Below are 15,605 nucleotides of genomic sequence, written 5' to 3' on the forward strand. Positions count from 1 at the left end.
GGATAAAAGTAATGGATTTTGAGATAAGATGAAGCTTGAAGTTTCAGTAATAAAAGAAAATAAAATGAAATGCTGCTGTCTTACTGGGTATTTCTTCCTCACTCCTGCTCAAAAGCTTTTCCCTTGACACAGGAGCTAATGGAGCTGTCCAAGGAAATACCATCTTTATCTGCACATTACCCACCAGACTGTATTACATAAAAGTGTCTTTAAAGTTCATGACCCCAATATTTCTTACTGAATTCCAAGGAATTTTCGGTTTTTGCACCAAGCCCTTCCTATCTCTGCTACTTGTACCACTTGTATGAAATAAATGATCTCCAAGGAAGAATGGTAATGAACTGGAGCAGATGCTCAGGTGCAGAAACAGCTTCCAAAGACTTCTCAGCAGCAACAGAATAATCCATTTGTTGGTGCTGGATGCAGAGCTCTCATTCCTGGACAGATTACAGATTCTGAACAGGTTAAAAGGGTACAATCCAGTGATATTATGTGAAAATTTACAGATGGTCACCATCTGAGCTCCATCCTGGGTTAGGACTGACCAACAGCAAATTCTTGACGAAGCTCTGGAGTTAATAAAAGAATAATGGATGAATCTTGGAATTATCTCTGAAATTCCCAGCTCCTGGAAATGAACAAATGGGCAGGTTTTCAGGAATTGCTCGGGGTGAGGAGACAGAAACCAGAAGGATTTTCAGTAATTTGTGTGTTTCTGTAAATGGAATATTTACATAAGGGTTCGTCCTTTGCACTGATTTACTCCTTACTCAAGCAAAATTCCCAGTTTTAGTGAATTTTCCACAATACAGGACTAGCCCCATAACATTTATCTCCAGCTGAGAAATATCAGATTTAAACCAAACACATGCAACTCAACCTAACCCACAAAATACCAATTTCTAATAAGCTGAAATTTTCAACATAGATTTCAAAATCTCTGTTGGATTTCCCCCAGCAGGGCTAAAGCTGTGAGTTCTTTTCCTGTGTGAAATTGCCATTTTCCCCTCATGAGAATGATAATGGCAGAAACCTCATTAATTTCTCTGCAAATCTGCCACTTTGCACCAACTCTTTTTGAGATTTTGTTTGTGAAGGGAATGGTGCTAACACACCTCTGTGTTAGGTGTGTTAGTACCATTCCGAGCTTCATCAGTGTGAAATGGCAAAAACCCTTCTTGGAGTGTCTCTTATCATATCTGAACATCATGAAAAATGTTAGTTTACAGTATTTGTTACTAGGTATCTACATGTTACTCTATTTTAGATATGATAGGAAATGCAGCTGCATTTTTCTCACCAGATGATGAGACATTAAATACATTTTGTTCACTAGAAGTGCTCAGTGGTTTATCACTTCTTTGTGATACACTTTACCTAAGTTTCCTTATTCTACACTTAGGGAAAACTGTTTTGCTGCAAATATTTCTAAAGGATTGTCACCAAAGCATCCAAAATCTGATTTTCACGCCTCTCCCTCCTCACTGGATTTGACAGCGCTGTACAAGTGGGAGGCAGGGCAATGTTTGGCTGAGTTCAAATGGGTAATTGAGTTAAAATCCCTAAAAATGCTGCTGAAAAATGCTTTGCAGCCCCTCAGCTCCTGCTGCCTTGGTGAGTGGCTGTGCCAGGACGTGGTGACTGCTGGGGACAGGGAAAGTGTCCCAGGAAATCTCCAGCTTGGCCCCCATTGCCAGAGCCTCCTCAATGCCTCCTTGGGCAGGGAGGAGGTGAGCTGGAGAGGTGCAGGGTGCTCCTCAGATATTCCGTAATGCCGGGCTTGCTGATTTGCGGCAGCCAGCAGGGCTGTGGTAACAAAGCCTGAGGGGTGAGTGGCTTCTGTCCTGCCCACCTGTCCCCAAAGCTGGGGGAACAGCCAGGGAAAGGGCCCGAGGCCAGACAGGGCAAACCGAGGGAGGCAGGCTGGGTTAGTGCTGGGTAATTCATTCTTGCCCTCGCTGTGCTGGGGAATCCACTATTGCCCTCACGGGCACAGGGCTGGGAATGGGCACTTGCAGCCTCCCTGTGTAACCCAGGAGCAGCTCAAACACAGGACAGGGTCCTGGCAGTGCTGGAATCGCCCAGATTCCACCAGGGAGGAGAGCTGGCCATCAGGTGCCTGGGGCAGGAGGAGCCTTCCCTGCAAACAGAATAAAAAGCCATTCCGCAGAGTTCATCTCTTGCCCAGCAGGCTGTTTTCAGACATTCAGGTGTGCTAATTGTTGTTTTAGTCCCCTGGCTTCCCCACACACCCCATTTCAGATTTCCAGGGCATTTCCCCTTGCCTGAGCTCTAAGCTCCACCATATGGCCCTGTCCTCTCTCAACATTTCCATTTGGGCTGGGAGTACAATCCCAATACTGTTTTTTTCATTACAGTCTGTTTTGTATGTCCTGGTCAGTAATAAAGCTTAAATCCTGCTCTCCCCTCAATACTTTAAACAACTGCCTCTAATCTTCTTTTCTCAGAAAGGCTTGATTTGACCAACTAAACTGGAGATTGTACTGCAGCAAAGGAAACAAATCCCATCCCAGAACTGATTAGTTCTACTGCACAGCTTTGGGGCTGTGACCAGCAAGCCCAGCCTGTCCTAGTTTGGGCTGACTTTAGATTTCAGTTTGCAGTAATGAGTTTATGATCTTGGGCAAGCTTTGCAGGGGGAGGTTATTACCCTTCCCTCTCTCTCCCTGATGAAGGTTAGAGGGTATTTTCCAGGAAATTATGAGCTCTCAAATGATGAATTCGCTTTCTCAGGGCAAAATCAAAATTCCAAGTCAAAACAGCTTCATTATTCCCGGGACTGTGGCATTGTCTTCACTTGAGCTACAGGAGCCAGTATCTGACAGGGCTGTTAAAGTAACTTCTTATTTTCTTTCCTTTAAATTCCTCTGACAGTGCAGACAGTTCCTTACATACTCTTAAAGATTCACTAAATGAGAGTGGCACAAACAGAGGGAAATGGGAATGGGTTCTGTGGCCAGAGAGGCAGAACTGGTGTCAAAGGCTCACTTTTGAGCTTCTTTTCTTGCCATCACACCTTCCAGCTGGTTTGCTGTTGGGTTTTGTTTTTCCTTTAGCTTTCAGACTGCACGAGTTTAAAAGAGGAGAGTTATAAATTCTCTTGGCACTGAGGTGTGCCAGCCCAGCCATGCCCACACGGGCTCTGGGCGAGGGAGGAATTTGGGGAGTGGTGTCCCTGGCACAGTCCCTTCACTCTCCCCATTTCCTGGCCCAGCCCCCTGAGCCGGGCTCAGCAGAGCTGTGCCATCAGCAGCCAGAGCAGCCGGGTTGCTGCAGCCACAGGCTGACACGGGTAAAACTGCCTTTGATGGTGCCACCGTCACTCGGGAGCTGCTGAGAGCTGGGCCAGCTTTGGAGCTGTGCTGCACTTTTCCAGGGCCTGGCACTCACTGACACGTCGGGCTGGGCACTGGAAATGCACCCTGAGGAACCTCAGCAGGCCCACACGGATCACAGCGTGGCTGGCCACAGGAAATAAGGGAGCAGTGAACCACCGAGAACTAAAAGGAATTAAAGGAATTCCTGCCCGCAATTTTGAGACTAAATTGCAATTTCTGACTGAAATATTTTTGTTTTGGTTTGCCTTTGCTTGCTTTTATTCATCTTAGAATTCAGAAAGTGCATAGGAGAAGACTCAAAAATCAGAGATGATCCTTGATAGCCTGTGGGAATGGGAGAGGAATGAGTAAATAAATACCTGGTACAGGGCACAGGAAGGACGTGGAGTCACTGCTGGGCTGTTTTCACCCAGAATTGTTCAGACACATTTTGTGTGATACACTGGGCTTGTGCCAAACACTCCCAGCCTGTGTGAGTGCAAGGAGGGCTTGGACAGCCAGGACAGGTGGGGTTCTGGGGTGTCAGTGCAGGGGCAGAGCTGGACTGGGTCATCCCATGGAGCCCTTCCAGCTCAGCTGTGCTGTGATTCCCAGCAAAACACCTAAAGCCCCAGTTTATTTGCCTGTACTTACAAATATTAAATGCAAAAGGCCACAGGGAAAGGCTGCAGCAAAGGAGGCAGGAATCCTGTGGAGTTGGTGTGCACTGGGTAACAAAAGTGGGTTTGGAGTTGCTCAGTCGACGTTAGTGTGGGGATTCCCGTCCTCTGGGCTTTTACTTTAAAATCTTGGGTGTTTATAGGAAAGGTTTGAGTCCAGCTCTCTGTCCCTGTGTGAAACACAGCCAAAATGTCCTCTGAGCTCCCCAGCCTGTCCCCTGTGTCCCCCTGTCCCCCGTGGGGCTGCCCGTGTGCCCTGTGACGAGCTCTGTGCCTGAGCCCCTGTGAGAGCTCTCCTGTACAAATGATGTCTTTCTCCTCGCTATCTCTGATCCAACAACTTGTACACAAACAGCTTTTTGTTCCTGCGGCGCCGCTTCCTTTCAGCTGTGCCCAGCCGCCCCAACACCTTATCAGTGGGGCTGTGCAGCTGCAGCCCGATGGAGCTCCTGCTTCCCTGGCTGTGACTATCTCAGAAAGCCCCAAATTGTTTACTTATCTGCCAGAAACACGCGCCGAGGGGAGTTCAGGCTCTGCTGCCCAAGGTGCATTTTAAATCAGGGGCAGAGCTGCTTCAGATATTTCGCATTACATCTCCCAGCTTTATCTGCTGCTGTAAATGATGAGGCTGCTCCATTGAGCTGCACCAAGATTCAATTTTTGAGCAGTGTTTTGTGAAGAATGGAGGGTTTTCTCTGTGCTATGAAGAGCCTGGCTGGCTCTCACTCTGCTGCCCAAGCCTTCCCTGTCCCTCTGCTCCCTGGGGACACAGCTGAGCCATGTCCTGGCATTAAGGCATCTGCAGAGGGTGAGGGTGCTGTGCCCTGCGCTGCAGGAGCCCTGGGGAGCTGCCATCCTGCTGCTGGCATGCACAGCTGCTGTGAGGAAGAGGAGCTGGGAAATGCATCCTGTGCTGTGTGCAGCCCTTCCCCTGGGCTGGGGTGCAGGGGGTTAATAACCCAGCCATGTGGAACACTCCCTCAACACTGCATTCCTGCCCGCAGCCCTCTCCTCTGCTCCCCATGGTGGGGGCATCCCAGCGTGTTCATTGCAATTGATGACTTTTAGCAAGACCCAGTAAGAAGAGAGTGAAGCTTTTAGCTGGGGTTGAGCTGCTCTGTGGTACCAGAGCATCTGCACAGTGAGAGCCGGAGTGGGGGGTTTAAAGAATTGAAATAAGGTAGTTTAGGAGATGCAGAGCAAACTTTGCTGGGGAGCTTTAATTAATGCTAAAAATCCAGATTTTTTATGTCTGCACTCATCTGTTTCCCACACCAAGAGTGTATTTTATGGCAGTTCTTAGAATGAGGCTCAATTCCTGCTAAGGAAAGTGGTGCTGACAAGCTGACATTTAAAATAATTTTCTCCTGTTGGCAGGGGTGAATAAAGGGGGCACAGGCTTCCAAAGAGTCAAAACTTGGTGCTTGTCCCATGGGAGTCACCTTGTTAGAAACCTCCTTGGCCACAGGTAGAGTGCAGTGACTTCACATCCAGCTTCTCCAGGAGATTCCAGTGACAGGAGCATTAAATTTAGTAAATTTAACTGCAAAACTTCTTTCAAATCCAAGCCCTTGCCCTTATCTGTGAGCTCTTGCGGAAAATCTGTGAGAAAATTTGGTACAAAATCATCTCTTCTGGCTGCCTGCCCTTTGTTTTAAGTGGCAGAGCACTTTTTCTCAGGGAAAAAAAAAGAACAAATGACCCAAAGACTCCTTCAGCTCTGCCTGCGCCGGAGTCAATGGAGCTGCAGCAGTTTACAGTGATGAGGTTCTGGCAAGTGCATTATTCTGGCAGAGGAGAACAGTTGGGCAATTTACTGCAGCTCATCCCAACTGCAAATGAAGGTTCTGTATTCCCTCTGTTCGGGGAAATCAGCAGGAAAAGCCTCCTCCTCTCTCTTTTCTATCCCCAGCCACTGATTGAGCCACGGTTTCCCACTCCTGCAAAGGTTTCCCTCTCTGCCCTGCCCTCCTCAGCCCAGCAGAGCAGGGGAAGAGCCCCAGGTTCCCTGGTTTGTGGTAGGAATCAGTGAGCAGTGAGTTATTCCAGCTGGGATGGAATGGACAGGCTGGCATTGAAGAGCTGGGCTGTCTTTGAGCCACATTCTCCTGAAATAACATTATTATTTACATGCAATTCTGTGGCTGGAGCAGTAAAAGCCCAAAGCTGCCTGTAGATGGGAAAATGTGTTATTGGGAAAGAGTGTGGCCCTGCTCTGTGCAGCTCAGCACAGATTCTGTGCAGGATCTATCAAATAGGGTCAGGCATGACACAGTTCTGGTGTCATGCTGAATTGGTGCTGGAGCTAATATTGTTACAGCCCTGTTGTGGCTGACATCAAGCTGTCACTTCTTCAGGAGGGTGATTCATGAGAGACACGGGAGAATCAATGGAGGTAAAAATAGGGAATGCAGCACCAGCATCCATCTCATCACCATTTGCCTGTGTTACACTGAGTAACCTGAGTAAAAGGGTCATGTTTAAACATCATCTGGCACGCTGCTCTGAGAAGTGAGAGTGGGAGAGGAGGAGCCCAGGCTGGGGAGCCTTGGAGCTGGGACATCATCAGGGCAGCAGCAGGGGAGGAAAGAGGGCGGTGGGCAATCCCCAGCACTCCCAGAGCCCGCACCCAGCTGAAGAACTGCAGCCAGCCTGGCACATTCCTGCTCGGAGAGAGCCAAAGGGAAATACAACAGGCCCACAATTTGGAGACTAAATTACAATTTCTGGGGGGTGGTGTCATTGCAGAAAGGAGATCTGCCTTTTCCCCACAGCTCAGTCTGCATCATCTCTTGGGGATGATGAGCACAAAGTCAGAGAGAGAATTTCCCCTGCCCTTCTGGAGGTGCTGTTTCTCCTGGGATTCAGGATTGGAGCTCTGAACTGCAGGCTCAGGATCTCCTGTCATCCTGGGCTCAAGCACCAGCTCGATACACGGAGGGGATAAAGAGAAGGAAACAGAATGGAAAAGTCTCAGATAAGAGGGAATTGGCAGGTTGATGATAATCTTAAGTACGTGGGAGCTGTGTTTATGCCTGGTTTTGAGTGAAACTCCAGTGCTTTCCAGCATGCCACATGCTTAAGGGATTACCGGGTGTGGGATTTAGTGCCAGAACTGTCTGGAAACTCTCAAACACTCTTCTCTCCTGCTGGCACATTGTGCTGTGCCCCCAGCTTGAGAGGGCACTGCAGTGGGAACTCAGACACCCAGGAATTCAGGGGGATGTGCTCAGAAAGCCTCCAAGGCAGTGCCAGAGTGGATTTGCAGCTAACAGGGATAAAGGGTTTCTGATGTTCCTTTCGGGGATACCTTTGAATTAAGTGTTTAATTCAGTGTTTCCTAGCTCTGTGCAAGCTGTGAGGAGGACAGGCAGTGTGCTACAGCTGAGCTGAGTGCAGTGCCCAGGCAGCCCAGGGTGCTGCTGCCAGCCTGTCACTGGCACCTTGCAGGGCGTCACTGCTGAGCAGCAGCAGCCAGAGCAGTTGGAGCAGACAGGTTGCTGCAGATGACAGCATCTTTACAAGGGGCAATCACCATGGCATCAGTGTTTGTCCTCGGCAGCAAGCGGATAAATCACAGCAAATGGGCTTCCCCTCCGAGCTGGAATCTGCTGGGTGATTTCTGCCCAGCCACAAATGTTTCTCCAGCACGTGGAGCCAGTGCCAGGCACAGCCCAGCAGAAACTCCTGCCCCCGAGCACAAAGCTGGGAGCAGCGAGGCACTGCAGACACTGATGCTCAATCAGAGGAGCTTTGGGCAGATATTGAGGGGTGTCCCACCTTGCTGGGAGCCACAGGGGGTTTGCAGTGTGCCAGGGTGAATGAATGAGCACGGGTTTAAGGGGGGCTCCTCTCTTAGGAGGCCTTTGGGGGACACTGAGGTCACACACCCTGGCCAGGGCTGCAGGTGGGCCCCAGGGCAGGGATCACATTCACTGTTGGCTCACAAACAGAAGGGTAATTTTACCCAGGTAAATACTGAAATGCAGTCTTACCTCCACGCTCAGGCAGTTTGTTTTCAGAGAATAGGCACTTCCCAGAAATGGTTACATAAATCAGAGGAATTACAATATGAGCATCCTCTGGAGCTTTTTCATTTCAGTTTTCAATGTCAAACAGTGTTCAGTGGTGGAGGTTTGAAAGGATGAAATTAGAAGCCCTGTAATGGAGTATTATGGAAAGATATCCCTCAAGAAAGCTCATTCCCAGCTCCTCACCCTCTGGTGTTTCGCCCATTACCAGCGAGCATGAATTCTGCATTTAATCTTATCTGATGTAATGGAGCTGTTCTCGCCCTCCCAGGCTCCTCTTCTGCTGAATCCCCCGAACCCTGAGCTCTCAGGATCACCTTGCAGGCACACATTCCCTCAGTTAATTATCCCTTGTATCAAACTGCATTTCCCTTTATCCCTCTCAAATGCAGTGCGTTCCCATTTCTCCGAGCATCTGCCTGTATCCACACAAATGAAAAGGATCAACTGGAGAGGATAATCTTCTGCCTGTGTCCCTCTTGCTATTTCCTCTAGCTGCATCCCATTTGCTCTGCTCTGTTCCATCTGTTGGCTGCTCCATCCCCAAAGGCTGGGAGCCTCCATTGCCCTCAGTATTAACTCAGACCCCTGTTTTAGTTCTGGTTTGAAAAGATGCTTCCCTGCTGAGAGGGAAGGGAAGAACCAGCTAAGAGAACAGAGAGAGGTTGGTTTTCCTTCTGGAGTCGTCCTAATGGGAATATTTTTGGTCCTGAAGGGACATTCCAAGGTTAAACAAGAGCAGCAGGAATTTCACAGCTTGGGGTGTGCATCTGTGCTGTTGGTTGTGCTTTCTCTCCTCCCTGTGCCAGAAAAGGATGCCCTGAGAGGAGCAGCATCTCCTGATCTCCCAAAAAATCCCCTTTTCCTGAGTGCCCTGCTGGGGTGAGGTCTCTCCTTGGCTGTGTAGATTTTTGGGCACAGCACTTCAAGGTCACCCACCAAGGTAAAGAAAGTGCTCCTTTTCCATGTGTGAACCGGGACATCAGGGACAACACCAGGCTTTGCAACCCACTCAAAGTTCCCTCTTCTCCAGGTGGGCTGTCCCACCTGGCAGGCAAGGTTTCCTTTCAAAACAGCCCCCTGCCTTTCATTCAGCACTCTGCTTTCTGGAACTCCCTCCATTTTCCTGTTCTGAAGGGGTTTGGTCACTTTATGAGACAGAAAAGTTAAACTCTGGCTCTTTGTGTTTGTCCTCAGATAAGGCTGTAACTGGTATTTATGCACCTACATAACAAAAGACACAGGGGCTTTGTGGGTGTCCAGTCCTGTCCAGCTATATTAATATTTACCAATCCCATTGCTTTTAATTCCCATGCAGGAATTCTGGCAACTGCAGAGCTGCTGAGAATCCATTTTTTACATAAAAAGAAGAGTGGTTCTTTAAATCCTGAAAGCCACATCAGGAGGAGATTCTTGGATTTGTTGTGCTGGGGTTTTATGGGGAAGAGGGAGACCAGCAGGAGGAATTTACATGGAAGGATTCCTGAGAGCATGCCAGTCGATTATGTACCTATTTCCAAAGGATTAGGTGTTTAAAACTGCATTGTACAGCCCCAGTGAGGGCAGAGGGCTCCTTTCTTTCCTGACAAGAGAGCTGGAATGGCGAATCAGGGCTCCTTCTTCCCCAGGGTGGGGGGGTGGCATAGCAAGGAGCAAATTCTCTGGGGAATACACAAACGTGCAGACACACACTCCCTGCTGTGTGCCGAGGAACCACAGAATTACTCAGTTTGGAAAAGGCCTCTGACAGAGTCAGGTTCAGCCCCAAACCCAGCACTGCCCAGCCTGCTGCTAACCGTGTGTGCTGAAATCACCTTTCCTTCCCTGAGAAACCTGGCTGTCCTGCCCTCTGAGAGGCAGAAACACTGCAGGTGTGCCTGTGCCAGTCCCCAGAGGGCTCTGAGGATGCACTTGCTCGGATGAGCACACGGAGCTGAGCCCAGAGGAGGTGTCAGTACATCACTGCAGAGCAGCCCAGGCTGTGCAAAGGGAGCTCTTGCCTGGCTCCTGTCCAGCCCTGCCTCCATTCCCCCTCCTGGGATGCTGATAAAGATGCTTCATAGCTGTGCAGACAAGCCCTGACAGGATGGCTGCTGAGCAAGGGGCTGGCCAGGCACACGCTCCTCAAGCAGCAAATGGGAAATGCAGTTCCGAACTGCAGTGAAATCCAACAGCTTCGAGTTTCTATTCATAATGGTGCAAAGATTGGAGATCAACAGAAATGGAGATGCTTGGGTGGCCTTGACCCATGCCAGCACAGGGTGGGTGCAGAGGAAACACTGGGGAGTTGCTTCATTTCTACCCACGGGAAACAGAAATTACCCTTTACTGGGTACAGAAATAGCCCTGTACTGGGCACAGAAATACCCTTTAATGGGCACAGAAATACCCTTTACTGGGCACAGAAATACCCTTCACTGGGCACAGAAATAACCCTTTACTGGGCACAGAAATAGCCCTTCACTGCCCAGGCCCAACAGTTCATTTGCCCAGCAGTTCATTCTGATTCCTGAGACGTTTCTGTCCCTCTTAGGAGGTACATGAGGGCTCACAGAGACAGGGGACACGCTGTGTATTTTCGTTTTCCACTCCCTGCCTCAGCTGAAAGGCTCATGAGCCAGGGAGCAGCTTTCCTGTTCTAAGGTAAATGTAGGAGTTTTCTGGTGCCCTGTTTGGGGTGGGCAGCTGCAGCAGGGTGGAGTTTTGAGCTTCCCAGCCATTCCTCCTGCAGGCTGTTCCTGCGGGGAGCACTTGGAGAAAGGAGAGCACAGACCAGGCTGTGTGCCTTCGTTCATGCCCTGGCTCACGGGGCTTTCCAGAGCTGCTCAGGGTCAGGGCATTCTAAAAAAATCCTCCTTTGCCCTTTTATTTGTTCCCTTGTCACAGGGTAAGATGCTGCCTTGGACACTTTGTTCTCCTCTGCTTGATGTATTTCCTAAAATAAGCTGAGAAAGGATCTGAGCACCTTCCCCTGTGGGAAATGCAGGGCAGTGTGAATGCTGGGTGGTTTTTCCCTAGGAGCCTGTCCTGGGAAGCCGTTTGCTGCTCCCTGGGCTTCAGCCACACAGAAGCCAAAGAAATGGAAGTTTTACTCGTGCCTGGAAGATTAAACCCCTATTTATATATCTCAATCCTATGAGCTATAAAGCTCTTTTTGGCTTCTTCTTTTTTATTATTATTTTTATTTTTTTCTCCCTGAGCTTTGTTTCTCCTCTCTTTTGTGGGTTCTTTTGAGGTGTCAGTCACTCAGGTTTGGGAAATGTGCTGGAGCTGTTTGTTGTACAAAGGAGAGCATCATGGGGAAACTCTGAGATGAGAAGCTTCAGACAGAAGTTCACCATGAGTGCCTTTTGCAGTGTGCAAACACATTATCCCCCCCAAGCCTGCCTACACAGAGAGGAAAAAATAATGGCTAAATAAACTAATAAAAACCCAAACAGGCAAATAAAATACTTAGTGGGCCTCTAGAGAACATCCATCCTTCTCCTGGACCCTGCACTAGTGGCTCTGCACTGCCTGGCCTGATGCAGTTTTAAGCACTGAAATGTCACTTTAAAATTTAAACTTCAATGGTTTTTCAAAAATAAATGACTGTGGGGCAGAGAGCAGAGTGTGGCAGGTCACCTGGGGACAGTCCCTGCCCATGGGACTGGAGTGAGGAGGGAGGGAATCCCACCCCAGACTCTGCCCATGTCCCAAAATCCCACCCCAGACTCTGCCCATGTCCCACTTTCAGCTCCCTGTTTTTGAGAAGCCCCTTCAGGAGCCATAAATTTGTGCCAGGATTATGAGAGCACAGTGCTTTTGCTGAAAAATGGCACCCCTCAATATCCATCAATAACCTGGGGTTCTCCCAGCTGCCTGCAGCCTAAATGTGGTTTCAGTTCTCCCTCCTGGGCTATTCCTTCTTGTGTGTGTGCCTAGAGATGAACATAAGTCTGCTGTCCTCACATTGAAACATTTCCTTGTTTATAAATAAGTGTGTTCTGCTGTGGGGGTGTTCATCTGCTAAAAGCAGAGTTTGTTATGTTTGATCCATGCGTGAATAAATCATGAATTTGATGGGTTTTTTTCCATTTCACTCAATGGATTTTCTGATTCCCTGGTCAAAGAAAATGGAGGGATAAATTGCAGTTTGATCTGATGGGGATAGCTTTGATCCAGTGAGGCATTTCCTAGAGGCTGGACCAGCCTCAGGACACAAACTGACCACAGAGGAAGTTTGTGGGGAATAAAGGAGCCACTTTGACAGGACTCATTTGTCAAGATCAATGGTGTGCAGCCCAGGTGGAGAACTGGTAACTGCAGGTTGTCCGTGTGGAATTGTAGTGATTTTTTCTGCTGCTCTCCCAAGAAATATGAACAGTGCCAGCAGTACCTGTCCAGGCTGAGAGTTATTTAAGTGGCAAATAAAACCCAATTCTCTGAAGAGGTTTTTGTTGTAAGCATGGATTTCACTTAATGGCTTGAACAGTGAAAAATTGCCTCAAATTGCATTTTGTGTGTTGGTTCAGGTCCAGATATTTCTGAGCAAATGTGGTGCTCAAGCAAAAATTAAGTTGTTTGCTCTTTGCTGTGTTTATTTAGTTTTCCTTGTTGCCTTGTGGATGCACACAGTGCCTTTTTCTGAAGGGATGCAGCAAACGGGGCACTTCCCTCCAAGGCAGCCCCAGGGGGACTCAGCAGGGACAAGGAAAGTCAGCTCTGGCACAAGAATGATTCTGCCTCTGTTTCTGGGTGTGCTGAATGCCAGAGGAGAGGAGCCTGCTCACATGGGGGGTTGGCAGAGCTGTTCACATTTGGGAGATAAACTGTGTGCCCTCAGATATGCTGGATCCTGCAGGGATCTTGGCTGCTCCTGGGGTTCCTCTGCTGCTCCTTGGAGAGGTGGGAAGGGAGAGTCCCTTGGAAGTGCTGTCTGAGCAAAGCAACGGAGTCATCATCTGGTGCAATCATTTCAATTTGAATAATTTTGAGGAAGAATTTTTTCGTGGAAAAATTCCAGTGAGCTGCCCAGGGAGGTTTGGAGTGCCCATGCCTGGAGGTGTCCCAGGAATTCCTGGATGTGGCTCTCAGTGCTCTGGGTTGGGGACAAGGTGGGGATGGGGCACAGCTGGGACTTTATCTGGGAGAACCACAGAATAACTTAGCTCACATCTTCCTGGTGTTTCCCTTTCCTCAGGCACAAATTCTTGTAAAGCTGGCAGCTTTCTTAACCAGGCACAGGGTAATGGCATTGTGACATATCCTGTGATGTGTGTCCAGCTCCTTCCAAAGGGGCCATCAACTTTAAGGAATTAATGTCCATTTGGGATGCTCAGAACCCTTTTAGTGTTATTTCATTGCACTCACTTGCCTTTCAGACAGTGCTCCCTGACCTCTGCAGCACTGTCCTTTGTGCCAGAATTAGATGATGTGCTGCTTAGAGCAGGAATTAATATCCTCTTCCCAAATTCCCTTCTGTGTTTTCCCCTTCCCGGCTTTTGTTTCCCCACCTTGCCCATCATGGCACTGTCACTACACTGGCTCATTTTGCTGCTGGATGCATGGGATGGGTTTCAGCTCCTCCTGTGTAACCCTGGTTAATCCACTCCCCCCTGCCAGCTCTCTGCCTCCCCCCTGAACAGAGTGCTGGGCACTGCACCGAGTGCCTGAGATAATAAATGTCTTTGCCCTGCCCTGCAGCGCCAGCTCCAGCTGTGCTCTGCCCCAGTGGGGCCATGGAGCAGGAACAGAGCTGGGCACAAACACCAGGCTCACCATGCCCCTCTCAAAGCATCTCCCCACGGACATTTCCTATCCTGCAGCAGAAAACATCTCTCAGTAGGAAATACTTTCCATTTTGTAGTCATCAGTTTGGAGCTGGTGAACAGCTGGGAATAAAACTGAATCCAGAAAACAATTGTATAGATTAATATCTAACATGAGAAAGATCCCTTCTGAGAAATCAGGCTTTTCTTCAGTACTGCTGTGCATGCTTGCAAAGCCTTGAAAATCAGTGTGCTAATGTACCTGAAGGCACAGAAAACATCTCTTTGTTTTCCTCCCAGAGATGTAACATCATTATTTTAGGGAAATTTGTGTGGACAACACAAATGTTTATTCAAACTGTGCTCTCAGGGATGCCCAGGGTGTGATCCCATTTCTGCCTCTCCCAGTCCCATTGCCACTTGGCCATCCTGACCTGGTTTAGTGGTGTCTACAGCAGAAATATAAAATCCCAGGGAGCCCCCTCCCGAAATCTTTGGAGGAAAATGAAAGCAGTGATCCAAAGGTTATATTTCTCCCATGTTCTTCTGAGCTGATTTCATTTCTCTTTCTGAGGAACATGAAAGAAATGGATGAGCCACAAATTCAATTTCTTCCTGATGTTCTTATCACAGACATCTCAATGTGGTGTATTTTTTCTCATCTTGTGTTTACTGTAAAACCGGGAAGTTGAAAAGTACAAGTATGAGATCTGTCCCTACCCAAAATCTCATATGACCCCCAAAAAATAAAACTTTAATCCCAAAAAATGAATTATTTGTTCTAGTGGCAAGATAAGGAATTTCTTTTGCTGATAAAGCCATGATTTTGCATCCTGCTTAATAAAAGGACAAAATAAAAATCAGTTTGCAAATGACTAGAATTCATTAAAACCTAATTATTTGTGAACTTCCCTGAACTGATGTTCCTGATGAGATGAGCTAATCCTGTGCCACTTCCAACCTGAACGGAATTGAAATGTAAAACTCAGTACTCAGGGAATGCTTGGGGAGTGTTGGGCAGATGCAAACCATGAAATGATGAAACATTTCCTGGGAGTTACAGGCTGAGCCAAAAAGCCACAAAGATCTTTAGGCCTCATAACTCCACTGTAGTTTTTGAACATTTAAAACTGAATGTGATTTTTGTTCTGAGGCTGTGTGACTTGGTTAGGAAGCACATTTTAGAGGCATTGGGGTTTGGATCCAACCTCTTGCTGTGGGATCAGCACTGTGTTTCCATGGATGGTTCTCTGAGGGACAGACACTGGTAATCCCTCTTTGCATCCCTTCCTGATGCCCATCAAAGGCCCTGCAGACAGAACAGACACAGAATAGAAATCCTCTGTGCAGAATCAGTTGTTTTCTCCTCACAATTTTGGAATAAATAGGAGAGGTAAAGGCAAGGATCCAGGCTGAGCTAATTAATGATATCCTTAAATATTTATGGATTGATATCCTAATACAGAGGCTGTTTTTTTCCCTTTGGTGCAGGAAGTTCCTCTTAAACCTTTGTGTTTCTCTGTCCAGCTTGTCCACTTTTGTGTGTATTGATAGAAGAAAATTGATTGTTAATCCTGCTGTAACATCTCATTCAGGTGCCCGTGCCAGTGCCTGATACTCGTTTTGGATCCTTCTGGAGAAAGGCCGAGGAAATGGGCAGATTCTTTTGCAGAGCCTGTTCTCTGGTGAAGAGCAATGCCCTGCGCTGGAGGCACATCATGGCACTGCTGGCACTCAGCATTTCTGTGCTGCTTTGTTTCCTGCTCGGAGGAGATGGTTCCCTGTGGCCAGATGGCCTCAGCGTGC

General features: G+C 48.1%; 1 protein-coding gene across 5 annotated transcripts in view; it reads left to right on the forward strand.

The window, feature by feature from the left end:
* GRIK1 (glutamate ionotropic receptor kainate type subunit 1) overlaps window positions 1-15,605 on the forward strand; it is a 97,610-nt gene that overhangs the window by 2,233 nt on the left and 79,772 nt on the right. The window lies entirely within an intron of this gene.

Source organism: Zonotrichia leucophrys, chromosome 1, assembly GCF_028769735.1.
Source record: "Zonotrichia leucophrys gambelii isolate GWCS_2022_RI chromosome 1, RI_Zleu_2.0, whole genome shotgun sequence".
In the NCBI taxonomy this organism is placed as follows: Eukaryota; Metazoa; Chordata; class Aves; order Passeriformes; family Passerellidae; genus Zonotrichia; species Zonotrichia leucophrys.